The sequence below is a fragment of the Thunnus maccoyii genome, chromosome 16 (genome assembly GCF_910596095.1).
Source record: "Thunnus maccoyii chromosome 16, fThuMac1.1, whole genome shotgun sequence".
In the NCBI taxonomy this organism is placed as follows: domain Eukaryota; kingdom Metazoa; phylum Chordata; class Actinopteri; order Scombriformes; family Scombridae; genus Thunnus; species Thunnus maccoyii.
This window is the reverse complement of record NC_056548.1, coordinates 9,320,683-9,337,913: the sequence shown is the minus strand read 5'-3', so window position 1 is coordinate 9,337,913 and position 17,231 is coordinate 9,320,683. Positions and strand designations below refer to the sequence as shown.

The following is a 17,231-nucleotide window of genomic DNA, read 5'->3' as shown; positions in this document are numbered from 1 at the left end:
AACAATGGGAACTCTACCTGAGGGCTCCCCTTTTGTCTCTCCTGAGCTGCTTTTGACCCCTATGAGTCAGCGCTCTTTACGTTAGTGATTGATACAGTCTGCAAACACACAAACACACACCCTTCAACCTTTCATTAGTGCTCACAGGCCTCCTTTAATGTTTGCTCTGGCTGTTCTGACTTGTCAATCACACAAGCAGGCAGGCATGCACACACACACACACACACAAACAAGTGCCAGAGGTGGAAAATAGGTTGTGCAAACTGGATCTGCAGGTTTGGGGCTTTCAGCAGAAGCAGCAGCCATGAGTTCTGTGAATGGCTGTCCAAACGTTGGATGAGTAAGCAGGTCTGTCTCATTGTCTGTGAGTTCATCGCTGACCTCATTCTTTAATTTCCGTGGAAAACAACTTGGTCAGGCTCACATGGAGCCAAGATTACCAGGTCTAGACAATGACTGTGAAACCAGCAGGACCAAGTGGGAACGCTGATTGCAGAGAATGCTGTTCTTGTGCCAGCCACAAATTTTGATTTATAGCAATAAAAAAGTTCTGTGGAACTTAAGTGGAATATGAACTTCCAATGAAGTTCAGAGCTGAGAGTAAGATCCCCAAATCCATTTGTCCCCAATCTTCATTTTGTTCTTCAGATACTTCTAAACTAGGCTTCAAAAACACCTAAGGGGTGCAACAAATATGTAAAAATAAGTTTTTTCTGTAAAAAAAAAAATTGAAATATATCCAATATTAAGTCTAACAATTCTATTTCGTTTATGTACTAAATGTTAATAAAAAAAGAGAGAAGAACTATTGCAACTAACTTGATTTTAACATGATTTAGGTACAACTGACTTAAAGGGTTGAAGGATATGTTCATATTTTTAATATTCATCTCATGTGCCCATATGTGCATTAAAACAGTTTCTGGTCATCTTAATGGTCGTGAAGAGATCCCTTCCTAACTCAGTTCCAATGTAAATTGTCCAAATGAAGTAGGTATCTGCAAAGTTAGTTTTTTTTAGTGCAAAATGTTCTTTTCCTCTCCAACGCAGCTTAGCAAGGACACAGAATATTTGGCTAAATGCATTTAAACTTGACACAAGGGGTTAATGTGAATCCTGCCTGTCGATACCTACCATGCATGTAGATTTTGATTTATAATTTTGTGTCAGATTTTGATTGCACCACCGAGGCACGAGACAGATGTATCATACATGATCAGGCTGTATCTTGCTTTAATTATAGTTCTCACAGCGTTACAGGATGCATGTCAGTAATTGTGTTTACATTCTTTCATTCACATTATGTTACAAGTGTCAGTAGGAAGATCTGTTTTGGTCCATTGCTGAATATGAGACTATTTGTGCAGTCGCCGTATTTACGTTATTTCATTTTTATATCTCATTTTGGTGGGTAGGTGATTTACAGTGGTGATGCTGTTCTTAAATGTGTGTTACTGAAAAGCAGCAACAATCTCTCAGTAATCTCTACGCTGGAAACGAAAGAAAAACACAAGATGACCAATCACTTATCATCTCTGTAGCTGTAGTCCTAACATGTAGTTACATTTCTGAGGAAGTTCATATCAGCTACGGTGAATCTACAGTGGAAACGTGCACAGGCTCAGCAGCTAAACTGCAACTCTTTATCAAAGAACTATAAATCCTGCTTAAATCAGCCTGCTTAAGTCTCTCATGAGCTTCAGCTGAACAAGGACTGGGGAATTTATTTGTACCCTGGAATCTCTTTATAGCCAGTGTGGACAGGAGGGCGTGTAATTATTGTTGTATTTTTATTCTGGGGCTCTACTGGAATATGTTTGCATGATTTACAGTTAAAAAAAAACTCCTTGTTTATCTTATACTGGCTCTTAATGCAGCCCCTCAGGTCAGCCTCTGTCTGAAACAGGCCGTTAAAGCTCCCCCTCCCAATGAACCGACTCTGCTCTGATTGGTTTGCTCCCGGCAAGCTTCCATCAACTCCGGATGCTACATGAACAAACAACAGTTGTCAAATGTTGCTTCTTTTTTCAAGTCTTTACTTAAAAAATATAAACTTCTCAAATCCATCTGTACATGTTTGAGCCTGATCTGATCCGAAATATGTAAGTGGACAACACAAACAACCTTAGCAACAACCTTAGCAGCAAAGGCTACAGAACGGATGGCCTTTTGTAGGCATTCACAAACAATCTGATGTCATTTCGATGGAGAAGTAGAAGTAACTTTGCAAATAGAGCGTTCAGAGCAGGCTGAAGGCAACAGTTTTACATACGTTCTCCTCAAGTTTTGGAACTTTGAGCATGTTTAACATAGACATCTGACATTAAAACAGTATAAAAAAGCATGTTATGTCCCCTTTAACTTGTTTTTTAACTTGTTTCATTTAAGTAGTTTTATTCATTTTACATGGAACTATTCCTTTAAGTGTTTATCCCTTGGAGGAAGAAGAGGCTGGTCTCCTGCAACTGTTGAAAGACAGGGTCAGACTGGTGCTACAAAGGTCAGCGGGGTCAAAGGGTTAGGGGTTCACACACACTCCTAAATGCCCCTAACCCTCCCTCCCAGTCCTGTCCAGCAGGTGCCATAGTATGTGACCTTGACTGGGAATCTGGGATGCGGGGTATGTGAGTGTACGAGAAGCCGGTCCTGAGGGACAATGTGAGGCAGATCTGTGACAGCGCGGCTGTGATCTCGGCGGGCCGGGGGGCCACTGTGGCTGCAGACTGGGCCAGACTGGAGTGTGGGTCACTTTCTACCGGACGCCTGCCGCCTTTGATGTCTGCTCATCGCGGCTCGCCGACAGTTGGTGCCTCTTTACATCCTCGCCTGTCCCGCATTACACTGGCAGACCACCCATATCTGAAAAAATGTCCTGCCAGGTTTAAGTTTTCTCAAGAATGCGGTCCATCTGAGCATCCCCCCCATCCCATCTGGACCCCTCTTGACCTGGGAAACCCTGCGATCACAGCGGTCCACTCTGTGGCATGCATGTGTGGCCTGGTCATATGGGACAATTGAGTATCTCTGTAAGTTAATTCCAAAGTCTCAATATCATCTAAAGAAATTCACATGTGCTCAGTCGATAAATGCTTTAGGGATTCGTTTACAGTTGTATAGTGTGACAAAGTATTCATGCAACTCAAGATCTCTCATCCATGTTCGCTCGCACGATAAGATCAAGCGTTTCTCTTTCTTGTTTCATAATAACACACACACACACACATACGCTGTTTCAACATTGATTGGGTGAATAGAAGTTGTTGACATATTTGTTTCCCTGGTACTTTCCTCTAAATTTTCCCAGTACTTCACTTCCACTGGAGTACTTTGACCTCAGTTCACCGTTCCTCATTCAAGACCAAAGTCTCTTGCGCTGTTGTTTATTCAGACCAACGGCAGGTGATTGGCTTTGATACGGAAAGCATTTGATAGTGTTTATAGGAGTTTGGCGGAACAGATGTGAAATGTTAAGGGCTGTTAAAGACGCAGATAAAAGGTAAAGTGCCGGTTTGAGCAGATAAGCCAGGAAGGAGGGAGGGAGGGAGGGAGGGAAGACGGTTGTCTGACGCAACCAACATCTGACTGTTTGGGTCTTGAGTCTAAACTGCACCTGTCTGTGTCAGTGTGCCGAGTGTGTGTGTGTGTGAGATTGCTATTGAGACGTGACATAACAGTTTTTATGAGATTGACTGATTTTCTGTTTGCCTCAGGGAGAAGGCCTTTGTGCTGTTGTCTGTACATCTGTGTGTACATTCTCAATTCAGGATTAGTGGGGAACATTAATGCAAAACAAGGTTACCTGATATATGAGGATTAGAGGTTTTGGAGGAGGAGCAAAGTCCAGAGATTTTTCTCTACAATGCACTACAGACAGGGCAGGGCAATACAGAAAAATATTATTGTACTATGTATGTATATTGTACCAAAAATATATATTTTTCAAACAGACAGTCGATAGGATATGTATAATAGACAGTCGAGCAAGAATAATAAAAGACCTGCACCACCTGCAAGGCTGTCATCATTATACATTAATACTGGTTTATCCCACCCAGCTATTGTCTGTACCAGTACCAGGAGTCACCGAGCAGGTAGAGACAGACTGAACAAAGTAGATTCTGGAAACTGAACCGACAACTGACACAGAAGTGAAATTCTAGGAAGAACAATAAACAAGTACATTATGTGTGTCACAATTGTTTTGTTGTGGCTGTGTGTTTGAGTCATAACGTGTTTGTCGTCTGGCAGAGTATCAGATCGTCTTTCTTGTCTTTCTCAGAATGCGACACACACACACACACACCCTCACCCTAACCTTATCTTAACCTTAAATCAAGTCTTAACCCTCAAATGTACTGATTTACATGTCCCTAAGAAGGAGACGAAGACGACCTTTGGATGGGAAGGATCGAGCGCATTTAGTTTCACATCAGACTTCTCATTCAGCAGGTTGCAGGTGATTAGAGAGCCTGCTAGGTTTGAGGCTAAGGTCAACTAGTTCAGTATGTCTAGCCAGGGAATTTGTCACAGCATATATGATCAGACTGATAGCTTTATAACATTGATACTTCCTCCCTTCCCTGCTGTATTATCTAATAATGATCCATATCACTGGTGGTGATGAAATGAGCAACAAAGCACCTAATAATCTACAGAACCACATATCGTCCAAAGCGCAGGTCTTCAAAACTGTCAACTAATATTACAAAGTGTCTAATTCCAGTTATTATTTCATCTAGTTGTAGCTCTACAGCTCTGCCTGTTACTGATCACTGCAACAAGATGCTTAAATGTGGTTTTATACATATCAGATCAGTGTCTACCAAAGCCTTATTAATAAGTGATCTGATTCTTGAACATAGTTTTGCTCAGGCAGATAAACAAGGGGGGGGTTTTGCCTTGATATATAATTTAACTTCCAAACTTGACACTAAATTCAACTCATTTGAGGCTCTTATTCTAAGTCCAACAGACTCTGTTGATTCCACACTGTGATACTCTATCAGCCACCTGACGTTTATTCACAATATTTAGAAGAATTTGGAGAATTTATTATTATTAGTTTTCACTATTCATCTGAACAGGCTGGTGAATGAGCCTTTCTTAGTAAAGCCTTTCTGGTGCTTGTTGATTCTTTTGGGTTCGTTCAGTTTGTTCATGAGTCATTCTCGCTCATTCCAGTGGTAACACCCTTGATTTGGTTTTATCTAAAGGGATAGCGGTTGCTGATCTGACCGCCTTGCCAGCCACATCCGCTGTGTCAGATCATTTTCTCATTAAATTTGAGGCATCACTGGCCTGTCCTGTTAATGCCGACACAGATGTATTTACCACTCGCCACATTGGTCTGTCTACTATAGCTGCATTTTGTTCAGCAGTCGCCTGAAGTCTTGGCTTCTTTCACTGCAGAGACAGGCTCTGTTGAAAATTTCACTAGTGACTTAAATGTGTCCCTCGCTAGTCTCCTGGATTCAGATGTACCTCTCACTACCAGAACTAGGCGACTAAATTCCAACTCTCTTGGCTTAACCAATATTAATAAACAGATTTCTCTTCAATACTAGCTAAACATACTAAAAAAGCAGCCGTCTATTAGCTGCTCACCTATTAGAGGTCATGAGTTTCTAGACTTTTTCTGCAGGAAGGTTGATGAGATTAGCTACTCCTGTGACAATCCAAGTGCTTTAAATCTAAACTTAAAACTCATCTTGCCCTTAACCAACAATTAGTTAACTGAATACTTCATGATCTTGTCCTGCATGGTGAGATTATTGATTATTGCAACTGTTCTGATAACCATTGCATCTCTCTATACTTCTGTGCAGCTCTGTCTTCTCTCTCTATTTTCTCCTCCTGCTCTCTCTTGTCTCTCAGGCATCTCTTTGCTGGATCAGCACCCATCCTGGAACCGCTCTGCTTCCCTGGCTTTCGGTGCCATTTCCTGAGGTTTTGGATCTGGTTCCCCATCCTGCAGGAGGTCAGCCTCACCTCATGTCTCTCTCTCTCTCTCTCTCTCTCTCTCTCTCTCTGAATGATGTCTTTATCCTTCCCTCTCTCCTCTGTGAATAATGTCTTTTCTTGTCTCTTCTCACGTGTATGTGGGTGGTGTGATGTGAGTCTCGCATGTGTGCATGTGTAGTCCGTCCTCCTGCCAAGTCTTTACGTTGATGGAGGTCATGTGGCTCAGGTCCTATTCTGTTCTGGTGGCACCTGGAAGCTGCTTGACATCCTCTTCATCACATTCTTCATATATATTATAAATACATTATAATTTTGTTATCCTGTTCAATGCTGTATTCTGTAATTTCTCTTCTATTCTGTACACACATCTATTGCACGTCAGCCCTGCTTAAATATCACGTACGTGGTGTTTTAGGTCTAGTGAGACAATGAAATATGATCCAGAAAGTACAGTTTGAGTAACAGATCTGTCAGTTTGGCAGGCGCCAAAACATTAGACAGAAATTTATAAAACTCTGAGACAGCACCTTACATCAAATGTATCACTGTGGCAATAATTTTATCTTTTGTCATGACGATTGCCAAATAAATGGCAGAAATACAGTGTTCATCTTACAAAGTAATCTAGCAGGAATCTGTCTGCGTGTACGTGTTTGATTGCCCAATGCAGCCCAGTAGATCATATTGTATTCATTCAATTGGAGGACTCCGATCCGGATCTCTGGACTGAAAAACAATTGAATCCAGACCGGGAACACAACTTAACCGTAACCTGACCTGGACAGCTTTTGATTGACATCATGTCAACTAAGCTGTCATCATTCAGCCGCCAGCTAGTCACCACAGTTAGTTAGCGAGGTTGTTGTGGAATGTAGGAGCTCCGGTTGAAAAAGTGAAATGGCTTGTTTCAAAACTAGCCGATACAAAAAGAGAAAGGTTGACAGTGAAAAACAGCGAAATGCATTATAGGACGACTGGACTGAGAAATGCACCTTTTTACCCGAGGGATGTAGGAGACCATTGTGCTTGACTTGCAACTTGTGACTATGACACCAAACATTCTTGTTTTAAAAACTATCCCAAAAACACAGATATAAGAAGCACAAAACTGAACCAGTTGAAGTCATGATATCAAGACTACAGTAGAATAATTGTAAAATCGAACATTTTCAACAACGAATACAGTGAAGAACTCACTAATGAACACTTACACCAGTGTCTCCGCCTGGCCAACACACCTTTTTATTTAATTTAAGGACTTGATTACATAGCGAAGGTGTCACATCTCCCATTAACACAGAAATGCTGTTCATGTACAAAGTTTTGGGTATTTTTTAATGAAATATCATCATGCACCCTTACTGGACCTTCAATATAGTGGTAATTTATTATGTGGACCTCTAAGGCTTACCTCTGCAGTGGATGATGCACTGTGTGGCAAAAGTTGATGAGGGACTTGCAGGAGGGGAGCACATTAATTGGCATCACTGGATTGGATTAGAAATACAGAGTCCTCACTGGTTATTTCCTCTCATGCATGTCAGCATTCAACTTGCTGACTTTCCGGCGTGTTCGTGAGTTCATGTTTAATCAAAAACATTGGATGATGCAAAGTGTTTAATTAGACCAGCAACTGATTTGCTCTTGGCTTGGAGCATCATCGCTGTAAAATGGGTGTGGTGTACCCAATAATTTAATATTATTACTGTGATCCTGTAGATATATTATGTCATAGTTAAGCACACTTAATTGATGATAATTTAATTATCTAAACCGCACCTATCAGCTGGATTATTACAAGCAAATACCAGCTGTCACAGATTTCATACACAAGCTGGTATAAACATATTTGCCTTCGCTATAAACGTCAAACATGTGACCATGCAGCAACAAAATCAAACATCAATCCACATAATATGAATGGGGATGTGTTCTTCTCTGACTGCTATACGAGTACTGCTATATATGCGAGTTACACCAACCAGCCAAACAAGCACACAAGGAAGAGTTCTGCATAAAAACCGTGATTCATGATTACATTAAACTTCATAAAATTACTGCTCTGTGTTGCTTTTATGAAACAAATAAAATAGTTTAATACCCCTCAACACATTCAGAGCTCTTTTCCACTGTTTTTTTTTTTTTTTTTTTAGAAAAGGTGTAAAAACAACCAGCCTCCTGTACAATTCTCCACCACCTCACACACACACATACACACACACACACCTAATGTGGCTTAATAGCGGTTTTAAAAGCCTTTTTACAATAATGCTCACTCCGCAGCTTGCTCACAAAGCTGGCAGGCTGGCAGGTCAGAGCTTGTGATTGAGTCAATGAGACCATTATGTTCCCCCAACTGCAGCCAGAGCCCATAACCTGCTCAACTGCAGGCCGGGAAAAAAAAGACCCCACAGTGCTTATGAGCCCATAGGAAAAGCAATGGAGAAACACACACACACACAAATTCACTCATTTTATCCTGCCAGTGCTGGCACATGGACAGAGGTACACCTACCAGACAGACACATGCAGAGTCAGACACACTGTACGTTTAAAGCACAGCCGTCACAAATGAGCAGGGACACAAAATCACTCACTCTCAGGGTTGTGAGGGTTACGTCAAAAGGTATAAAGTCATGCTAGAGTCCCTCTGAGGCTGCAATACTTGTAGACCAGGAGAAAATGTCGGCTGGATTGAAAAATGGAAAGAAAACTTCCTATTCCAGGTTAGACACTTACCACTAGCAAGGTAAACTAATGTTTTGTGGCCATTTTAGGATATCTCAGACTCAGTTTCACATTAGATACACTTGGCGCAGCTTCCATCAGTCTAAACTGGACTTTGTCGGCCTCAGCTTAACCCTCTTTGGGATTGACTGACGTAGTGGATGAAAACGCCTCCACATTAATTCTATCCATAGATAGCTGAAGTCATGATGTCACATCTGGTTAGTGTCTGTTCTGCTAGCTTCTGTAACTCAATGTAATCGTCATTTAGCACCTTTTTCATTGGTCTTTCTGGTCTTTACCTTACATATTCTAAGACCGCTTGGCATCCACTACAGCAGTTGCTATCAGAAATTTAAACCATTGTTATTTTAACAACATTTAACAATGTTTTTGTTGCTTAACCTCCTTAAAAGAACTACAAGTGTGGGTACTTACCATTAGTTGGTGTTGTCCATATCCATAAAACTCCCCAAGGCTTTCTTCTAAAGTCATTTTTCAACGTTCTGGCTGTAATCTCTGCTGTTTGAAGACTTGTACCGCCTTCACTCCTCTCTGTCCTGCTGTTATTACAGACATGTCTGAACTAGCCTTGACCCCTCGACTCGCTCATGGACTCTAATGGGAAACGATGGTCATTAAAGGCCGCTACTAAACATAATTATTGAATAAACAACAATATTAGATAGTTTTTCAAAAAAAACTCCTGGAAGTTCCAGTTTGACTTCGACTCTCTACAATTAACACGTTAACTCTCAGTACATTAGTATTCAGTTCGAGGCACAGCTGAGTCTGAGTAAAGCTGCGGCTTTAGGCCTTCAGCCTTTGGACTGTCTCATCCACTTGTGTGGGAGAAAGTCCCGGATATTTCCCATTGGAAAGTTTAAGGAAGTGTCTTGACTGGTGGTGAGAAAGTTAACCAGATGTACATTTGCCAAACCAACCAGTTAAGCTGAAATTATACCTTCCACGTCCTCTAGGGTCTGCATGACATAAATTTCATCATCAGAGGGTGTACGCATAGGCTCTGTCGACATCGACGAACCTCCAATTTGTTGTGACCGCACCAGTCTGCGCGGTCACAACGCTGTCTTCCTTTAGACACCGATCTACTTCGATGTATGGAATGAATCCTCCAGAAAGTAGTATATAAACACAGCTACTTTGCATCTGTGGTGTCTGCAGCTGTCCGTGTCTGCTCGGGAGTATATCTGTGGCTTTAGTCTCATCCTTGAAGCCTTTTTTTGTAAAATATCTATCTCTCATTGCTGCTTCTTGTGGCCGATGGGGAAAATACACTCATATCAACCAACTGTGATTGCAGTGGGTGTTTTTCACCCTCCGGCCACAGGAGGAAGACTATTCCAACTTAGATAATCAAAGAAGGCTCCACTCAAAAACTTCCTGACAAGCCACACAAAGGTGAGATCTATGCTTTATGCTTTCAAACTGTATGTTTTGGTTTTACAAGAGAAAAGCCTTCAAAGATGAGGACTAAGACTGTTTGGTTTGACAAATGTCCATCTGGTTAACTTTCCTATCTCTTGCACAGCAGCTGCTGTCCTAAGCTTTTCAGTGGGATGTGTTTGGGACTGTCTCCCAAACAGGATTAAGCCTCAAGCTGGATTTATACATGACATAAGTTGTGATTTATAGTTCAACTCCAGGTTTCACCTGCTGATAGCATCACTGCCACGCTAGACCAATATACTGTACATGTTCAGACCAATCATCCCCACAGTAATTTACAGTATATTTACAGTGCTGTGAGCAAAAGGTTTGGAGCGGAAATGACTTTGCTAGATGTGTATTTTTTGAAAAGGAGCACATTAATAAGCATTTTTCCAACTTTTGTCATGTTGCCTTCACTCTCAACAATCTATACCACTTGTAGGACAAAACACAAACAGCCCAAATACAGTTTTTGCAGCCCCCACACTGTATCTCTGCACCTTTCCCCTGAACCCTTGATGCAGAATTATAAATTTATCCTCAGCTGTATTTAGGCACAGCTGTGTCTTGAGCTTAATAGTAATGTGCTTGTGTGCTCACAGCTAACGTGTTAATCTTTAGGATGTAATGTTTAGCATATTAGATTATTTGCATACAATCATCGTACTAATGTTAGCTTGTTTATTTATTCACAGTTAGCAGGATCACCAAAGTCATTAGGATTTATCTTCTGGGCAGCAGGAATGTCTATTCCAGATTTAATGGCAGTTCATCCAATAGTTTACAAGATGTTTTCACTCTGGACCAAATTCTTGTGGTTCTCTAGAGCTGCTAGCATAGCTACAAATAATCTATCCAAAGGGAACAGCTGCGTGTTTGCTGAACAGCTGTGGTTTAAGTTACAGTTTAATTAGTCATGTGAAAAATATACCTAATGTTTCCCCTGACTCTTAGAATCTGATTGAACATCTTTTAACACCCCGCATATCAAAAATAATGCTGTCTCAAGTATTTCACAGGTGTAAAATAAAGTTGAGGCTTTTGTAGGTTTGTGCCAAACATAAATTCTCCTGTGGAAAATTTTATGACTGGCTTTAAAATCATTCCCAGCAGTTTAAAGTCCGCCTCCGCTCAAAGATGTGTTTTGCTTATTGTTCACTTGAATGTTTGAGCTTAACTGTTCAGAATGATGTATGTGCAGAGTTTAACAATAGAAGGCTGTTTTCACTTTCAGCCACCGAAGTGGGAAAGTTTCTCTGAGCCTACTGAAAATCTGAGTTTAAAGTGTGAACCTGAAAGCATGACTTGTGACATCACAACTAGTTTGTAGTCAACCCTGGTCCAGTATGCATCTCATACAGATGTAATGTGGGAACCAGTGCACACACATTGAGAATTGACTTTTCAGTGAGGTGAAGAGACATCTTTTTTCCAGCAGTTAAACTTTTGAGATGAATAATATTTGCATATTTATTCATAGATTCTGGATTTTTAATGAGGTAGAAGGAGTAGATGTCATTTTAAGAATTTCTAACTAAGAATTGTAGTCACTGTAGAGACACGACGGGGCAACATGGTGACAAAAACACAATGATTCTTATTTTCAGGTGATTATACACTAATTAAAACATATGAATATTATATTCCAGTTCTGCCAAGTCTGTAGATGCCACTAAATACTACTCACTGGTCCTTTAAAGATGTTGCAAGCATATTTGATATATTGAAAACAAGAAACATTTTTAGGTTAAAGGCAGAATGAGTAGGATTTGACGGTTGCAGTTTGTAAATACGACATTCAAAGTTGGCCCCTCTTTTCCGGCTCAACAACACTAGAAGCACTACGCTTTAGTGCAGCACTATGTTGCTGAATTTTTATAGAGTCAACCCTCACACCCTGCGTGCTGTTATTGGCTTTGGGCTACACACCCACTGTCCAAAGGTTGATGCCCAGAAACATCCCGAACACAACAAAATAGAAAATACAGACAGAGGGCGCTGTCTCTGCAGATACAGACGCCGCCACACACTACTAGTGGGTGTACAAGTCTATACATTTTTTTTTTTTTTAGGAAAATTCTACTCATTCTGCCTTTAAGTCTTTACTAACACAATAACAAATAATTCCCACATATTAACATCCACACTCACGCAAATGTGCATACAATACACTCACCCACGGCACAATGGCAGGCCCCAGGGTGGGGGAACTGTCTCAGGTAGATTAGGTGTCATCTTTCTTTGCCTCCACATTCATTACATCTATAATCAGGTCATAGCCTACTTGATGTCTTTATGAAATAATATGCTGCACTGCAGGCGAGTACATGTGAAGAGTATAGAGTGGCAGGGTCTGGAAACCCTGCGTCACACAGGGACACTGCTGCTCCTCCGACTCATCCTGTACGTGGGTGAGTGTCTTTTTTATGTGAAGTATACACATTAGGGTCTATGTAATTACAGAACGTGTGGTGTGGTGTATAATTTGAGTCATCACAGAGAGAGTGAATGAATGGTGCAGGAGGACATGGTGTTACTGTAGTGTGGGAAAGAGGTGTGTTCAGTGCAGCTATATGGGTTCAGTGTAGGTAGGGCTGTGCGTGCATGTTGGCCACCAGGGGGCAGTAGAATAGTTCCCACAGGAACTGGGGGGCTGCACTGTCAGGATGCAGGTCACACTCTAGTTATCTCCCCTGCTTCTTCCCTTTTGTCGTCTTTTCCCTCCATCTTTCTTAACTCCCCTTCTTGCTTTCTTTACTCTCTGCTTTCCCACTTTCAGTCTCAAAAGGGCTCACACAGTCGAGTTATTTTCATTACAAACTACCTCTAGAGTTCTCCACCGCTTTCCAAATTACTGTACATCCTGCAGGCCCACTCACGAGAGGTGTGAGGTAGGCATGTTTCGGAGGCGGGAAGGAAGAAGTGAGCAGAGTACAGCATGTGAGGGAGGGATAAATAAAAGCGAGGGGGGCTGAAAGATGCACTAGAAAGGACACGCTGTGTTTGGTGGGGGTGAGTGTGTGCCTGTAGGTGAAGTGAAGTGGTCTTCACATTGTGTTGACTTTGAAACACAAGATCACATGCTGAGGTGAACGCTAACGTCTGGCCAAAGCTGTCATCTCTCCATGAGTGCTGCTGTGGTTTAGGGAAGCTGAGAAGTGTGAGGGGGGAGGAATTTGTTCATCTGTTCAGTTGTGGTCATTTATGAGGAGAAGGGTGTGAGTGTTTTGTGGCTCTTTTTGTATGTGTGTGTGTGTGTGAGAGAGACTGTTGATGTGTAATGTGTGCTATAAAACCCTGAGATTTTGTATCAGACAGTTTGTGTAGGCACGTAGGCCCGACTCGGTTTGGAGGGCAATCGCTCAAAAGCAAGTGGTGTGTTTGTGTCTGAGTGGGTGGGTGCGAGAGGGTTTTTTTTTTTTTTATTTTGTGGGGGGGGGGGGTTGCATCCATTCCCTACTGGATGGTGAAAAGTGCAGCGCAGCAGAAATGCATTCCAAGGGGGGGAGAGCTGCATGGGTTCCACGACTATCAGGTTCTTTGGCTGGGCTGCGGGTTTGGCTCCATCGTAGCTTAATGGCAGGAAAAGAGGGGAGAGTATATAGATGATTAGTAGTGAAAGGGCCAAACCAGAGAAAAATGTTTTAGCCCTAACCTTTTATTGTTTATAGATAAAACGCTTTGCCAGAGCCGTTAAAAGGCAAGCGAGGGGAGAAAAATCACAACCTTGGACCATTAAGAACAAAAACTGATTCACTTTAAGAAGAAAAAGCTGCTTGTTATGCGATGTTCTGTGTGTCTGTGCATGCTGATACATGTGTGTGTATGTGTCATGTGTGGCTCGGAGAAGCCTGCAGCAGGCCCTGTAGCCGGTCTGACTGCTAATGAACTTGGATCGGCGTCCGCGAGCGTTGGGGCTGAAAGGGCTCTTTCTCCCGCTCGGGCCACAGCCACTCAGCTGTCACTAGCTGACCTACAGCTCTCTGATTATGTCACTGTCGCTTAGAAGGCTCCGCATTCATCCATCATGAGGCTACACGTCTGGACACCCCAATCAAATGCCCCATTAAAACCTTCTACTGGTCTCTTTTCAGTTTGTTTGCTGATTGAGACGCAGCTGCTGCTCTGAATTAGTGCGCCAAAATCATTCAGTCTAACCTCTTTTTAGGAGCTGCATCAAATAAAGATGATGTGTTGAAATGTTCGCTTATATAACTGTTTATAAGTGAAGAAATGGGAAGTTGAGTGTCATCACTTTTGATTTATTGATCGGCAGAGCTCAGCTCGCTGAATGCCATCCATTCCCGTTAGTGGTGGAAAGTAAGTACATCACCCAAGACCTGTACTTAAGTACAATTTTGATGCACTTGTACTTTACTTGAGTATGTTCATTTTATGCCACTTTTTTACATCTACTCCTCTACATTTCAGAGGGAAATATTGCTGTGAGTTGTTAGCAGTTCCATCAAAGAGGGATTTAGTCATTAAACCTCTCAGATGGTTTAATTTAAGTGATTATTCAAGACCTACAAACTTTCAGTTACTCAATCTTTCACAAAAAAAAAGCAAAGATTAGAGAAAAATCCATAAAAAATGATATATATTGTGTCGCAGAACTTTGTTTTTTCTTCTTTCCTGCCTCATTAATCATCTCACAAACCTCCAGATTTATCTGACCCTTTGGAGGCACCAGATTAAACTACTGAACTATATATAAAGTTAAAACTACTTTAAACTTTGACCCGTTGCAACAGTGGAAAATTTAGAGCTGCAACTATCAGTTGATTAATCGATAGTGGAAGTAATCTTTAGCCCTAGGCAATTTACTCATTGATGCATCAGGATTTACAATCTAATAAAATCATGTAATAATATATCATCCATGGAGGCCATTTCTCTTCAGAGTAAGATAATACTGCTGTTCTTTTGCTAAAGATTGTTGTGTTGGTGCTTTAAGTAAAGAATCTGAATTCTTCTTCCTCCACTACATTCTGTGTGTGTTCGGCCTTTTGGATCTGGAGGAATCCATTTAGCGCTGGTCGCCAGGAGCAACAGGCCCTCGGGAAGAGGAGGAGGAGGAGGAGGAGGAGGAGGAGGAGGAGGAGGAGGAGGAGGGGTCTGGTGTCCACCCGTCCGCACCTCCCTCTCCCTCTCCCTCTCCCTGTCCCTCTCCCTCTCTGCCATCCTTCCCTCCCCTCCCTCACATGGGCTTTGCCTTTGGCTGAACGCTGGGATTCTTTCACAGAGGCTGCCGGTTGCCAAGAGAGAGCGAGCCCCAGAAAAGCTGGGCAAATGTATGTGGGTCACTGCGAGTCAGAAGGGGGCTTTTCATTCTCCTCTTCCCTCCTTTTTTCTCTTCCTTTTTGTTCCTTTGTTCTTCTTGGCACTTTGGCTCGCTCCTTCCACCCTCACGAGTGAAAAGATAACATTGATTTGTGTCAGTCCCGCTTATTATTCTCCTGGACGAGCTGCTAAGACAAGGCCCAATAAGATATGGAGCTGTGTCCTATTGACTTATTAACTTCTCCCTCTGTGCACACATCTCCGAGCATCTCTTTGTGTGTGTGTGTGTGTGTGTGTGTGTGTGTGTGTGTGTGTGTGTGTGTGTGTGTTTGGCTTGTTTTCCTGACCTATGGACAAACAAAACGTTTTGCGAGAAGGGGACGGACTCCACTAAAAGGGATCTGGAGCAGATGTTTCGTTGGCTTCAGTCTCACTTCCTTTCATCAGCTCTCGACTTCTTCTTTCCCTTCCTCTTTTTATCTGATGGATGCTGAGTGGTTCGAGCTGTTTTGTGGCAGCCTGTTGGTCTGGCCGACTGCGTAGACGCGGGAAAGTAATCCAGGCTGTTGACATTGCAGGGACAGATCAGGAGACAGCTTGTGCTGTTGGCTTGGTCTTCACCTTATATGTTTGTCTCTGCCTGCCATATGCGCTTTCTGTCTGTCTGTGTCTCTCTGGCTGTTTACCTCGCAGCCTCCTTTAAAGTTAGCTTTCAACACATGATTAGAAAAACAACCCCAGGCAGGGTGGCATTTAAGCCCGTAAGGTTCATCAGTGCCATCTCAATCAGACCTTTGAAATCCTTATCTGTGGTCACATCTACAGATAGTTTCAGATCCAGGGGGATTTTTTATTCAACATGTGTCATCCCCTTTTGAGGGAGTGAAAGTGAAGGTGTGCAGGAGAGTTCACTGCATCATTTTACTGTTTCATCCTCTTTGTGTGTCTGTGCTTCCCAAGGTTAGGAGACACTTGACAATGGGGTATAAGTCTAGATATCCCAGATATCCACATCAGAGCTCTTGCTATTATTTCATTAGATTGATATCAGGTTGTCACCCTCTTTCTCCCTCATTCGCCCTTCTGCGGCGGAGTTTCTCATTTCAGCAAAGACAATGGCCTGTCTATCCTGCAGTGCTAAGTAAATGTCAGGTACTGTCTACCCTCCTCCTCGTCTATTCACTGAAATGCTCTAGGGGCTCAGGGGTAGATATCCATCTACCAGGGTCTGTATACATGTGCGCTACATGGTACAACTCAAGTCAAGTAACGGGATCGAGTTTCCCTACATGTATATAGTTTACTTTTACAAGAACTTACACAAACTGAAGTGCATATTTCAGGGATTCTACTAGTGAGTTTTTAAGCTTATGTTTGCTAAATAAGTAGGGGTGTAGCTAGGGATTATGGGGCCTTTTCTCAAGCACAAACATATTCTTTATTGGTCAATTATCAAACAAACCCCTGATTCAAATTATGACCTGAGAGCAGTACTTGGCTGCCACACGTAAACTTTCACCAGTAGTCCTGTGTCTAGGGAGGATAATTTTGTTTCAGTCTGCACAGGAAAGGTTTTTTCCCCTGTTTGTTCCAGTTTGACTCAGATAACACAAAACCACAAATTCCACAATTCATCATTCTTGGTAAAGCGTTGCTTTCAGTTTTGTTTAGTTTCAACTAAATCTTTCAAAGTCAGGCTAGCTTCATATTTAAAGCTGCATGAAGCAATATTTTTATATAAACAATATGTCAAATGACTATGTTTAATGTCAAAGGGGTTGCACATTGTGATGAACCCATAGGGGGCT

General features: G+C 42.0%; 1 long non-coding RNA gene across 3 annotated transcripts in view; it reads left to right on the top strand.

Annotated features, from left to right (window-relative positions):
• The first annotated feature begins 10,036 nt into the window (after positions 1-10,036).
• Positions 10,037-17,231, top strand: part of LOC121914050 — a 58,721-nt gene continuing 51,526 nt past the window's right edge. For all 3 annotated transcript variants that reach the window (XR_006100449.1, XR_006100448.1, XR_006100447.1), the window contains exon 1: positions 10,037-10,110. This is a non-coding gene — a long non-coding RNA (uncharacterized LOC121914050). The remainder of the gene's footprint in view (positions 10,111-17,231) is intronic.